A 14,964-nucleotide genomic window follows, 5' to 3' on the forward strand; every position below is an offset into this window, starting at 1 on the left:
CATTTGTCTCCCTGAGTGGGATGGGTATGCTCAGACGTGAGTCCTGTGCTCTCCATGCCACTGGAATCGTGCTATCCTGGCTGAAGAGGGCTTAAAGCCAGAAACCGGTCCTAGGATGCTTGTTTCCAGTCCAGGGAGGACATGGCTTGGCAGTTCGGTCTGGATTGTTCCCATGGGGCACAGGGTCAAGACTGATTTGCATATGGCTGGGTTCAAACTGGAATGGCATGGTGTGCAAAAAAACAATGGATTTAGGCCCAGATCTCTGTACTTGGGTGAATGTATGACAATATTCTGTCTTCTGTCCATTAACTGTTATTTTTGCATTTGTCACCCCGAGTGGGACTTGTATGCTCAGACGTGAGTCCCTTGCTCTCCATGCCACTGGAATCAAGCTGCCCTGGCTGAAGAGGGCTGAAAGCCCGAAACCGGTCCTAGGATGCTTGTTTCCAGTCCAGGGAGGACCTGGCTTGGCAGTTCGGTCTGGACTGTTCCCATGGGGCACAGGGTCCAGACTGATTTGCATATGGCTGGGTTCAAACTGGAATGGCATTGTGAGCCAAATAAACGATGAGATTTAGGCCAAAATATCTGTACTGGGGTGAACGTATGATATTGTTCTGCATTCTGTCCATCAACTGTTATTTTTGTATTTGTCACCCCGAGTGGGACGGGCATGCTCAGAAGTGAGTCCTGTGCACTCCATGCCACTGGAATCAAGCTATCCTGGCTGAAGAGTGCTGAAAGCCCGAAACCGGTCCTAGGATGCTTGTTTCCAGTCCAGGGAGGACCTAGTTTGGCAGTTTGGTCTGGACTGTTCACATGGGGCACAGGGTCCAGACTGATTTGCATAAGGCTGGGTTCAAACTGGAATGGCATGGTGAGCAAAAAAACTATGGATTTAGGCCAAGATATCTGTAATGGGGTGAATGTTTGACATTGTTCTGCATTCTGTCCATTAACTGTTATTAGTAACCCTGGGCGAAGAACTACGCTCCATTCGCGGAGTTTGCGGAGTTTCGGCAACTCCACGCTCCGCGGAGAACGCAAAGTTGTTGAATACTCCGCAAACTGCTGCGTAGCGTAGTTCTCGCGTGCTCAATAGCATTTTCGCGTGCGCGAGGATGCTTGTCGGTAAGATCGAGTTGCCGAACACGCAGAAACTGCAATCTGGCACAGAATAACTCACGAACACGTTAGTAGTGACCGGAAATAAGGGGACGCGAGCGGGCGGGACAAACCTCATGGGTAACTTCGCGCGCTACACATCCCGAGCATGCAGGCAATCAATCAATCAATCAATCAGGATATTTGTATAGCGCGCTACTCAACCAGAGGGTCTCAAGGCACTTGGGGGAGGGGGGTCCGCTACTGCTCGAACAGCCATGTCTTGAGTTGCTTCCTGAAGCAGAGGTGGTCTTGGGTCAGGCGGAGGTGGATGGGGAGGGAGTTCCAAGTCTTGGCTGCCAGGTAGGAGAAGGATCTTCCTCCCATGGTGGATCTTCGGATGCGTGGCACGGCGGCGAGGGCGTGGCTGGTCGATCGTAGCTGGCGGGTGGAAGTGTAGAAGGTCAGGCGGTTGTTGAGGTACCTGGGGCCCAGGTCGTGGAGGGCCTTGTGTACGTGGGTGAGGAGTTGGAACGTGATTCTCTTGCTGACAAGGAGCCAGTGAAGGTCTCCCAGGTGTCCGTAGATGTGGCTGTGTCGGGGGATGTCCAAGATGAGTTGTGCAGAGGCGTTCTGGATGTGTTAGAGTCTTTTCTGGAGTTTGGCTGTGGTTCCGGTATAGAGGGTGTTTCCGTAGTCCATTCGGCTGATGAAGAGTGCCGGTGTGACCGTCTTCCTGCTTTCGGTGGCGAGCCATGGGAAGATCTTTCGGAGCATGCGTAGGATGTTGAAGCATGATGATGAGACGGCGTTGACTTGTCTGGTCATCGAGAGGGAGGAGTCCAGGATGAAGCCCAGGTTGTGTGCGTGGTCCACTGGTTTGGGTGCGCTGCCCAGGGCAGGGGGCCACCAGGAGTCATCCCAGGCAGGGGGTGATGGTCCAAGGATGAGGACTTCCGTCTTGTCTGAGTTCAGTTTTAGGCGGCTGTTCCTCATCCACTCGACTACGTCTTTCATCCCTTCGTGTAGGTTGGTTCTGGCAGTTCCTGGGTCGTTGGTGAGGGAGAGGATCAGCTGGGTGTCGTCGGCGTAGGAGATGATGTTGAGGTTATGCTGGCGTACGATGGCTGCGAGGGGGCTCATGTAGACGTTGAAGAGGGTGGGGCTGAGTGATGATCCTTGTGGTACGCCGCATATGACTTTGGTGGCCTTGGATCTGTACGGGGGGAGGCGGACTCTCTGGGTTCTTCCGGTGAGGAACGAGATGATCCACTCCAGTGCCTTCTCTTGGATTCCGATGTTGCTGAGGCGCTGCACTAGGGTGCGGTGGCAGACCGTATCGAATGCTGCGGAGAGGTCCGGGAGGATGAGGGCCGCTGTTTCCCAGTTGTCGAGCAGGGCTCGGATGTCGTCAGTGGCTGCGATGAGGGCGGTCTCGGTGCTGTGGTTGGTGCGGAAGCCGGACTGCGAGTGGTCGAGGCTGGCTGGGCGAGCGCAATTGGTGATCCACTGTGTGAGGTTGTTGGCTGCTTGGTTGGGGTCTGTTGAGCTGGCGGGTGGGTTCTGGCTCAGTGAAGTGGTGAGCTGGTCGGTGGTGATCTTGTTCCAGTTCCTGCGGGGAACCTGTTGCGGGTGGTGGTGAGTCGTGGTCTTTCTGAAGCTGAAGTGGACGCAGCTGTGGTCTGTCCAGTGGAGCCCGGTGGAGTGGCTGAAGGAGATGTACTTGCTGGAGGAGAAGACTGGGTCAAGCATGTGTCCGGCGTAGTGGGTGGGGGTGTTCACCAGTTGCATGAGCCCGAGGTTGGCGAGGTTGTCCAGCAGGGTGGTGGTGGTGTTGGTTGTCGTTGTTGTTCTCCAGGTGGAAGTTGAGGTCCCCTAGGAGGATGTAGTCAGCGGAGGCGAGGGCTTGCGGGCTGATGAAGTCTGCGATGTCTTCGCTGAATTGTGTGCGAGGTCCTGGGGGTCTGTAGATGAGGGTGCCTCTGAGTGTGGTCTTGGGGTCGGTGTGTATCTGGAAGTGAAGATGTTAAGCGGCTGTGAGGGTGTCGTCTGAGTTGGTCGTGATGCAGATGGTGTTCTTGTGGACGATGGCGATGCCTCCTCCTGTCTCGTTGACGCGGTCTCTCCGGGTGATCTTGTATCCGTCCGGGATGGTGACGGCGATGTCGGGCGCTGAGGAGGCGTTCATCCATGTTTCCGTGAGGAAGGCGACGTCTGGAGATGTGGTGTTGAGCAGGTTCCAGAGTTCCACGGCGCTCCCGAAGACGAAAATTTGCTTGCGAACTGGTCAAGCAAGCTACTACGCATGCTCGCGGAGCTATGCGTAGTTCGCGGAGTGCAAGTGCATCTTCGCGTAGCTCGCGGAGTGCGGCTACGCGAACTACGCCCAGGCTTAGTTATTAGGGCTCGCCTATTAATATCCCGCAGGGATATAATAGGCGAGTCCTATTGGGGTGAAACCAAGAGCTAAACTAAGCTTTCAGCAAAAAGCGGATTTCTAACAGGTCACATGAAATCACGTGACCACAAGCACGCGCATTTCCCGTGCCATGCACTGTGTCCGCTTCCAAGCCGGCATATGCTTTTCTAGCACGAGCACCGTAGCCATAGGGCTTTAATTAGCATGCACACGCTTCCTGCTGCTAGCTTGAAGCCATATGGCTATGGTGCTTGCTTTCACTTTTCGCTTCACTGCTCCCTGAGCTGCGAAGCTGCCGCCCACCCCCCTCCCGCTCTGCTCCCTCTAATGTGACTCGCATTTCTCCTCCCGTGCATTTCTCCTCCCCCTCCCCACAACAATGCCAAGATGTCTCCTTCCTTTGTGCCAGCCCCCCTCCCAGTGTTGCCATGTTCTAAAGTCCATCTGTGGCTCCTCCTAATCTCGTCCATCTTCCCTTTCTTTCCCTTGCCTTTGATCCCTTCATGCCCTCTCTCTTCTTCCCGCCACGTTGCCTTCCCTCCCTTCTTCTCTCCTCTCTCTTCCTTTCTCGTTTAACTTGTTTACTTTATTTTTCATTGTTGTGGCCTAAAGTCAAAGGCAAATAAATACAGTATAAAAGAGTTCATGAATACGGCAATTTGAAGTATTTGTTATATATGTTAGTACCGGGTCTTCCACGAAAAACAAAGGACTTTCAAAACTAAAATATTAAAACTCAAACCAGAAATTATCGAGTGAGATTCACAACGTTAAATCGCTTCCGATAGATTAAACTCATCTGCCTTTGTGAATTTCACTATTAACGTTCAAAAACCCATGCAAGTTGGGACACTTTTTTTGTAAAATAAATAAATAAATACACAACTCTAACGACGAATTGCTTGAAGAACTGTTCACCGGAACGTTTTAAAATAACTTTAACTCGTATTCAGACATGATTTTACACAAATAATTACTGCGGTTTTCGTTCCACATCGGTCCTCTGGGCTGTGGGTATTTTTGAATGTTTGTTCTTGACACTTGATACCCTTAGCGGGCAGCACTTTAGTTCCTTCGCCACACGTTTTGCATGAATAATATCATGTCAAACAAATCCAGGGCATGCTGCGCGTGTTTGGGAGCTAAAACCATAGCTGCAGCGCATGGACTGCGTGCGCAAGAAAACACACAGCGGCAAACCAGTGCGTGCTCTGTGAGTTGGGCTGTTCGCAGCAAATGTCTTATAACCACATCACTAATTTTCACCTGGCAAATTTCGGCTTTTAAAATGTCGGTAGATCAAGGCTGTTGAAATGATCAGAGTGACATTTGTAATAAATTCCAATAAATGTGGAATTCGGTGTGGAAAGCCTAATTTCACACGTAATGCCCCATTTTACAGAGAAAATCAAAATATGAGCTATTTAGTGTTTCTAGCAAAGACCAATACGGTGTATGGGTATTTATTGGATACAGTACACATCCAGCCCTTTAACCCTCATTCCGTAATACGGACCTTAAATGTATATATTAAGTGCAGAAAACATTGCCCAGAAATATTGGACGAGGTTGGCCCCTCTGTATTTATGAGCCCTGCTGTCTGCAGACTATGCACTATTTAGTAGAATTTCAAACATCGGGGTATGAGCTGGCAACATTGTGTTTACTTTCAGAAAAAAACTTTAGCAAAACAATAGATCTTGGCTATGCAATGGTTATTTTTTATTTCTTATTGAAAGCTTATGCCAAAAAAAAGAAAGGGGAAAAAAACATGCTGCCTAAAAATAGTGGCCATATGCTAGGAATAAAAAACTTTCATTACAAATTATTGAAGGAACATTGCATATAATTTTAATAAAACAGTAAGGGTGCTTTCTAGCAGGCCAGTGCTCTTAAGCAGGCCTCTCCAAGACCCCTGTTTTCCAAAAACAGCACTCCCGATTCAGGCAGGGGACACTTGATTTTTATAAGACCAAATCATGGCTTTATTTCAACTTTCTCATCAGGCCCGGCTACAGGATTCGGAATCTGGGAGGGACATAGCAACACCCAGCACCACCACAGCACCACTCAGCAGCACCACAGCATCACTCAGCAGCACCACAGCACCACTCAGCACCACCACAGCATCACTCAGCACCACCACAGCATCCCTCCGCACCACCACAGCATCACTCAGCGGAACCACAGCATCACTCAGCGCAACCACAGCATCACTCAGCGCAACCACTGCATCACTCAGTGCAACCACAGCATCACTCAGCGCAACCACCGCATCACTCAGCGCAACCACAGCATCACTCACCGCAACCACAGCATCACTCAACGCAACCACAGCATCACTCAGCGCAACCACAGCATCTCACAGCACAACCACAGCATCACTCAGTGCAACCACAGCATCACTAAGCGCAACCACAGTATCACTCAGCACCACCACAGCCTCACTTGTTTACATATGTTCTCACAATGTTTCAAGCTTTATTACAAATGTCACAAAAAGATGTTAAATAATGCTATAGGTGTCACATTTGCAAATTCTATAAATATTGGCATTTACAATAACAAAATTAATACATTTGCTATTATAAAAACATAAACATAACTTAAAAAATTATTAGATTTACAAGACCAATAGCTCCAACGTTTCTAATGCGAGACCTATTGAATTTCGAATGCTTGTTTTTGCATTTGTCACCCTGAGTGGGAAGGGTATGCTCAGTTGTGAGTCCTGTGCTCTCCATGCCACTGGAATCAAGCTATCCTGGCTGAAGAGTGTTGAAAGCCCGAAACCGGTCCTAGGATGCTTGTTTCCTGTCCAGGGAGAACCTGGCTTGGAGGTCAATCTGGACTTTTCCCATGGGGCACAGGGTCAAGACTGATTTGCATATGGCTGGGTTCAATCTGGAATGGCATGGTGAGCAAAAAAACGATGGACTTAGGCCCAGATCTCTGTACTGGGGTGAATGTATGACATTGTTCTGCATTATGACCATCAACTGTTATTTTTGCATTGTCTTGATGGTGTCATCGACGCTCATGCTGGCGCAGGCTAGCAGGGGGTCGTGGACGATGGTGTGCGGAGGGTCTGTTGTGTACTTGTCTGTTGGGGCTGTCTGGGTGTTGAAGCTGTTGTGGATGTCTGCTATCTTGCGGTGGAAGAAGGTGGCGAGGGAGTCGCACAGGGCTTGCGACGGCAGGATGTTGTTGGTGTTGGAGCTGGGGTTGGAGAGTTCCTTCACAATGTTGAAGAGCTCCTTGCTATTGTGTGCGTCGTTGTTCACAGGCAGGTTACTCCCTTTGTACACCCAGGACATATTAGGAAGCGAAGCATGTTTCGGAATCTTACAACTGTAGAACCGGAATAACCCATTTACTGGGTCCTGTTGGCAGGGGAACAGCCCAAATCTTCCATACTCTTCATTCGTAGTAAAAGGAGACACGGGAGCCTTCGTCTGCAGGAGGAACCAATATTTATTTCAATAGCCCGGGCTATGGAGCAGAGTCCCAAGCTAGTCAGAAACAAGACAGAGGAGGCTGCTACTTCACTCTCTAGCTTACAAGCCTTTTATACTTTTTCATCCCAGTCTCTTGGCTGTTAGTTCATTGTTTAATTAGGGCAGTGTTTGCAGTTGATAACCAGATCCAGACGACGTTTGTAGATGGTGACCTGGTCAAGGCTTGGTACACAAATCATTGTTCACTCGGCTTTGATCAAGGCTTAGTCTTTTCAGGTCATTGTTCAATTGCCTTGATCAAAGCCCGGTCTTTCAAGTCATTGTAAAACACCCTAAAGAAGGTCCAGCAGTCAGACCATTGTCCGGATAACCTGATCACAGTGTCAAGGATGTTTACCAGGCTGGGAGCAGGAGATGGAGAATAAATTATTTACTCAGGGTGAGTGTCTCGTGGCTTTCTGGTGAACTACAGAGAACAGGGGGGTTGGGCGTGTGACAGTTCCTGGGCAGAAATGCAGGCTGCAAGATGGTTTTTGTCATGTCAGTTCGAATTTTCCTCAGGCATCAGCAAAACGACCAGGTGGGTCATGTAGAAGTGTTTGACACGAGATGGCAATGAAAAAGCAATGGAGTCCCGGTACAAATGATGCTGATCAGAAGAACACTTTTCCTCACAACCATTAGTTGTAGATGTACCTTGTTGAATGCCTCCCAGTATAATAAGTGTATACCAAATTATTGCATTCATTGGATTTTGTCATCAGCGACTTAGTCAGTAATGTCATCAATTATGTCATTTAAGATGCCATCACCTGTCATGAATGATGTCATTGATCATCTCAGATAGATAGATAGATAGATAGATAGATAGATAGATAGATAGATAGATAGATAGATAGATAGATAGATAGATAGATAGATAGATAGATAGATAGATAGATAGATAGATAGATAGATAGATAGATAGATAAAACTTGTCAGGCACGCTTGTGGGATTCGCCCTTACAGGAGACCTGTACTCGCCTTCTGAATGCATCCTGCCGGTAGGATTGGGCATGTCCGTCAGTCGCACATGCTTTTTCCACTTACCTGCAGTCTCTAGTCCCTACGTGGCGTACATCTCTTCAGCAGCTAATTCAGGGACTTCCGGGTCCCTGGGCACCATTCTGGCCACAATGAATAATTCTGACATTTAATGATGGCACCATGATGGGGCAGGACTTCCTTATCTTTTAGCCCAGTCCATCACAACCACCATCCCATAGACTCTTAGCTCTTATTATTCAACATTTAAGCCCTCCGAATTTTTCATTTGGTGAGTCTTAATGCTCCCTGATGTCGATATGGTTTCCTTAGCTTTGTTTCATAGTACCTTCCTCCATGTATTGTGTGCTGGCTGCTATTATTATGGATGACTTAAGGAGGTTTTTTCTGCTATATGGTTTTTCCTCCGGGCAGTTTCCTTAGAGTGCATGTTCCAACTTCATGTTTCCTTCACAGGCTGACATGGTGACTTCTGCAGGCAAACATCCTAATTTCAAACCCAGAACCATCAGACCAACGCGGCAAGCACGTGAGAGCAACCATGTTCAAATTATCACAGGTGACAAAAATTAGCACCACAATGGAAGTTTATGTAATCTATTCTGCTGAGATTCTTGATTTTCTTGTTAACATTTTGTTACACCTTGAAATTCTTGTTTGTCAAATGCTAGTTGGCTACTGGTATGGGGTTTTGAAAGTGCTTGTAAAATTGCTGTTCAAGAAATGGCAAAGTCATTCTCATCGGACCACACTGCTTCGGGGGCATTTTCGAGCCCTTCCTGCCGCCTTACCTGACTGACCAGCTGTCTCCTGTCTCCCCTCCCGCCGCCGCACCTCATTTGCCAACCTGCGGTCGCAGTGAGGAGGGGGGCCCAGGGGCATCGGGACTACAGATCCCAGACACCCTAGCGGCGGGAGCTGCCGACACACACATTTCCGGCACCAGGAGGCGCACAAAAAGGAACTCAGCCACGGTGGAGAGGGGGACCACACTGCTTCGGGGGCATTTTCAAGCCCTTCCTGCCGCCTTACCTGACTGACCAGCTGTCTCCTGTTTCCCCTCCCGCCGCCGCACCTCATTTGCCAACCAGCGGTCGCAGTGAGGAGGGGGGCCAGGGGCATCGGGACTACAGATCCCAGACACCCTAGCGGCTGGGAGCCGCCGACACACGCATTTCCGGCACCAGGAGGTGCACAAAAAGGAACTTAGCCACGGTGGAGTGGGGGACCACACTGCTTCGGGGGCATTTTCAAGACCTTCCTGCCTCCTTACCTGACTGACCAGCTGTCTCCTGTCTCCCCTCCCGCCGCCGCACCTAATTTCACAACCAACGGTCGCAGTGAGGAGGGGGGCCCAGGGGCATCGGGACTACAGATCCCAGACACCCTAGCGGCGGGAGCCGCCGACACAAGCATTTACGGTGCCAGGAGGCACACAAAAAGGAACTCAGCCACTTTGGAGCGTGGGACCACACTACTTCGGGGGCATTTTTGAGCCCATCCTGACGCCTTACCTGACTGACCAGCTGTCTCCTGTCTCCCCTCCCGCCGCCGCATCTCATTTGCCAACCAGCAGTCGCAGTGAGGAGGGGGGCCCAGGGGCATCGGGACTACAGATCCCAGACATCCTAGCGGCGGGAGCCGCTGACACACGCATTTCCGGCTCCAGGAGGCGCACAAAAAGGAACTCAGCCACCGCGCCGCGGGACCACGCCCGGGTCTGCGCCGGGCTAAGCCCGGGCAAAGGGCGGGCCGTCTGTGGCCGTCCGGGGTCGGAGGAGGCCGGGCTTGGCCACCCCCCTGAAAACTTCAGTATGGGTAAGAGAAAACAGTTATGCAATGGGGGACAAGGAGGTCAGAAAGCAAAAGTGCCAAGAAAAGCTGACACTAAGGGCTCCATTACGATGTTGGGCGGATCACCACCGCCATGGTGGCGGTGGCGATCCGCCCGACAGAAATGCCCGCCCGCCACCCTTTACCCCCCACCACATTACAATGGCGGGGGAACCGCAACTGAGGGAAACACCGCCTGCCACTTTTCCGCCCCGGTCGCCTTGCGGCCGGGGCGGAAAAGGAATAATATGGTGGCGGTGTCTAATAGACACCGCCAGACATATTATGATGTGTGGTGTGCACTGCCTTTCCGCGGTGGCGATGCCGCCACGGAAAGGCATGCGGTCTTCCCTCTGGGGGCCCCCTGCGGGCCCCCAGAGTGAAGTACAGGTGAGGGGTGCACGTGGGGGGTACCTGTGGTACCCCCTCTTCATTGTCATTTGCAAAGCGGCAGGCACCGCGCGGTGCCTGCCGCTTTGCAAATGACAATGTTAAAGTGCATTTTCAGCATTGTGGCGGGCGGTGCAGAGAGCACCGCCCGCCACAATGCTGAAAATACAGGATGTGCCCGCCACTGTGGCGGGCACATACTAATGGCACCCCCGGGACCCCCGCCCTTATGGCGAGCGGTCCCGATTTACAATGGGATGATGGGCGGGCAAAGTCCGCCCGTCATCCTAATGGACCAATTCATACCTGACATCAGCTGTGGCGGTTATTAGAAAAGAAATTGCGAATGCGGAAAAAGAGCTGGGCATTTCCCCCTCGGTGGCTGAGGGGGCTGAACTGGCCTTGGAAGGAGTAAACCAAGATACTTTGCCCTCACAACTAGGACCCCCCGCTGGATTAAGCCCCTCCACACCGCCGGTACCTGAGAGTAACGTGGACAGCCAGGCATTATTGCCCCCTCATGAGGACATTCCTAGTATATCTGCGCTACAGGCAAAGAGGGGTAGACCCACAAAGAAGTGCCAGAGAAAGACTAAACATGGGAACAATCAACCAACTGACTGGGAGGATGTTATAGTAGGCAGACTCAGTGCAAAGATTGAAGGAATAATTAGTTCACATCTAGAGCCGGTCCTGACAAGCATCGGCAAGGACATTGTGAATGCATTGAACATTTGTGTTGCGGGGTTACTTAAGAGATGTGACGCTTTAGAAGCTTTTGTACAAGAGTATCGGGGTGTTTGGCTTGGTGACTGTTTCCCAGCAACCGTCTGTAACTAAAGCAGGGCAAAATATGTCTATGGACAATGCTAGTTTTAGCAATACCCAACCCAGTACAAATGTATCTGATGCTAATGTAGCCCCAGACGTAACCCCGAGAGTTCTCCCTTCCTTTGGCAAAGCACGAGTATAAGTAAGTAAAGAAAAACTGCCTGAATTGAATCAGATAGTAAATAGGTCTATACCCACTTACTGTCATGCAAAGCTACACCTCCCACCTAAAGTGGTCCCCTTAGTGGCAGTACTAACAGGGGTTCCACCATTGGGGCTGAACATCAATGAAAGTACTCAGGAACTTATGAGGAAAACCAGAAGCTCTTGTAATCATTACTCCACAGGGGACACAGATATAGCCGATAGCATAAGCATGGTCAGAAGAGTGGTGTGGGTTGGCCCATGTCAGAAACGTATAGAAGAGGACTCTATTGTCATATACTTTAATAAACCAAACATTGCGGATCGTCTACTTTGGGTCGGATCTGAATTATTGAATTCTGGCACTAGGCCACTCCCACTGGGTTATTTTTATCCTCCCCTGCCCAAAAGGTTATGGCATGCAAATGTAGGTCACAGTAAATCACCTGTCCCACATCAGAATGTGGTATACCACCCGCAGACAGCTCCAGTAGCTCGGATTCTGCAACAGACCTCTGAAACCCTGATGGATACGGGCTTACCATTGACCAACCGTTTCTCCCCACTATCCGATATGGAGGAGAACGACTGCCTAAATGATAAATTGGAGCCACCAAGTCGGATCCAAGTTCCTAAATGTAGTATTGTGAGTTGGAACGTAGCAGGAATAAGAGCAAAGGTGGGTAATGATAACTGGGAGGGGTTCCTAAAAATGTATGATATAATAGCTCTTCAAGAGACTTGGGACCCACAAAACAGTTTCTCTCTGGATGGTTATAGCCACTTTTGTATACCGGCAAAACGCAGCAATATGGGCAGGGTCAAGGGGTGTTTAATTAGTTTGTTTACCTTGGAGCTAAAGGGCTCACTAATACAACTTGACTCAGGCTGTCATAATTGTCTAATAGTGGAATTGACAGTATCTGATACCCACAAAATTGGATTTATTAATTTTTATAATTCTTATGGCAATCAATATAATACCTTAGTTTCATTAGAAAAGTTTTTGGCTGTATATAGTCAAGATTTAAATACTTTTGAGATAATAGTGATGGGGGACTTCAATACTCATCCCTGTAATCAACCTTGTGTAAGTAAGGGTTACGAGGGGCCTATATACTCTGTCCCTACTCATTTTGAACACTCTAAACAAGGTGAGGAATTGGAATTTTTATTGGCCACCTGGAACCTATCTGAGTCAGGCTGTGGGGAGGGTGGCTGTAGGGCCCCGACGTTTAAGGGGAAAGACGCAGATACAATTATCGATTATATTTTTCTAACATCTTTTATCTTATCTAGGGTTTTAAGGTACAGGACTGCTGTCTCTGCCTTTATTGACCACAATCCTGTGATACTTGAGATGGCGATAGGGGACCATTTGGTTTTTAAGGAAGTATCTCACAAGGCAGGGAAGGATGTGACCCCGACAGACCAGGGAAGAAGATTAAAATGGGCCAAAGTAGTCCCCGAAACCTTCCTGCAGGAAGTCCTGTCTAAGTCCAAGGTGGAGGTTGATATATGCCTAAATAACAACACGCAGGGCCCTCAGAGGATTGCCGCCTTTGACACCATCTGTACTAATATAAATCAAGGCTTACAGAGAGGGAGAATTCGGAACACAAATAATGGGAAAAGGTGGTTCAATAACAGCTGTAGTAAGGCACATGCTGCCCTCCTTAAAGCCTTAAAGGATAGCCCCAAAGATAGGGGGCTAATAGTCAGACTTAGGACAGCTTACAAAAAAAGCAATAAATACTAGAAAACTGGAACTAAAGGAGGAAGCGTGGTCTAAACTTTTATCACCTGAGGTCCTGAGAGACTGTGGGAAATTTTGGGGGACGATAAACCAACCCCTGTTCGCAATTGAAATGAACTCACCACTCGACTGTAATATACCAGATGATGACTGGATAGCCCACTTTGAAAAAATATATAGCTTGCCAAACAAGAAGAATGGCAGAGATCCTACCCTTCCTGAGAGCGTAGTTACCCCGGTGGTATTTGAAGGTCGCTGAGGTTGAAAGAGCACTAGGGGAAATGACTAAGAACAAGGCCCCGGGCCCTGATGGGGTCCCCGCTGACTTATTCATGGTGGCCCTAAAACTGTGTTCAAAAATTCTCACAAATGTATTTAATGTTTTGGCCACAAATAGCTTCCCAGCCTCCTGGTTCAAATCCATAAGTGTCCCGGTCTTTAAAAAGGGAGATAGGCAGGATCCTTCCTGCTATAGACCGATTTCCCTGATAGATTCTTCCGTAAAAATCTTGGGTCGGGTCATCCTATATAAACTGACGGAGTGGTTGGAAGACAGAGGGGTCCTGTTCAACGCTCAATATGGATTTAAAGCAAAAAGGGGCACACTTGACCAATGCCTCAATCTCCAGCTATTAATTGATAAGTACACTAAAGCAAAGGAGGGATCATTGTATATGGGGTTTATGGACCTTTCCTCTGCCTTTGACCTGGTTAACAGGTCAAAGTTATGGCAGATTTTATTAAATATGGGCTTTGACCCGTCCCTAGTATATTTTTTAGCTGACCTTCATTCAGGTCTTTAGCCTCAGTGAGGGCTACAAATGAGGGGCGCTGCACTAATCATTTTAGATCAGAAAGGGGGGTCAGACAAGAGTGTATCTTGGCCCCCCTTTTTTAACCTTATACATCAACGCCCTGGAGCCAGCCTTAGGGGTGGCGTCACAGGACATACCGCGTATAGGAGATCTGGTCATACCAGTTCTCCTGTACGCTGCCAACGCCGTCCTTCTGGCGCGAATGGGTGTAGGCCTACAAAGACTGTTAGATGCATTTGGGAGTTTTATGGAGTCCCTGGACTTAAAAATAAACACCAAAAAGTCCCATGTAATGCTGGCAGGGAAGTGCTCCAGGAAAAGTACAGCCAAAACCTTTATTTGTGGTGATGAGGTAATTAATAGGGTGCCTACGTTCCCTTACCTGGGGGTATTATTCGATGAAAGAGGAAGCTGGGCCCGCAATGCAATAGTAGAAGTTATGCGTTCGCTAGAACGACATCAGCTCTGTTGGGCTTTGTAAAAAAGCTGGGGGCCAGACCTGTAGAGGCAATAATTAGGGTATACAAAGCCAAATGTCTTGCGGTTGCCACGTATGGCTGCCCGATTTGGGGTTATTCCCCTCAAGACAAAATTCAGGTGACTGAAAACACATTTTTGAGATCAGTCTTAACAGTTCCCCAGTCCACCCCCACTTATTCGATCGATACTGAGTTAGGGGTGGGATACGTAACGGATTTGATAAAAACAGCCCCATTAACTTGCTGGTGGAAGACATGGCTCCACCAAGAAATCTCCCTGAATCATAGTATACTCAAAGATTGTCTCATGCTAGAAAATGTTAGAAAGATACCTTGGCTCGCTTATATCAAAACTAGCCTGGATAAAATAGGGCGTCCCTAGCTTTTTCTTTCCCCAGAGATGATAACAAAAATGGACGTTTCACAGACAAAAAATGCTATGATGAATTTGTTATCCCTAGAGAGAGAGGAGGTATAAATCAGGAAATCAACTGTAAGGGCGAATTATGCTATAGTTAGCTCCCCTGGACCTGAATTTTATCTCACCATTGTGAACCGCCCCTATCATCGGCATCTTTAAATTAGATTTTGTTTTAACTTGATTCATTTTTCACTTGACCGCTTTCCCAACTGGAGTACTCCAGATATGGCGAGTCCCTGTAGATGTGATGACTTCTCGACGCAGGAC

The sequence above is a fragment of the Lissotriton vulgaris genome, chromosome 6 (genome assembly GCF_964263255.1).
Source record: "Lissotriton vulgaris chromosome 6, aLisVul1.2, whole genome shotgun sequence".
NCBI classification, from domain to species: domain Eukaryota; kingdom Metazoa; phylum Chordata; class Amphibia; order Caudata; family Salamandridae; genus Lissotriton; species Lissotriton vulgaris.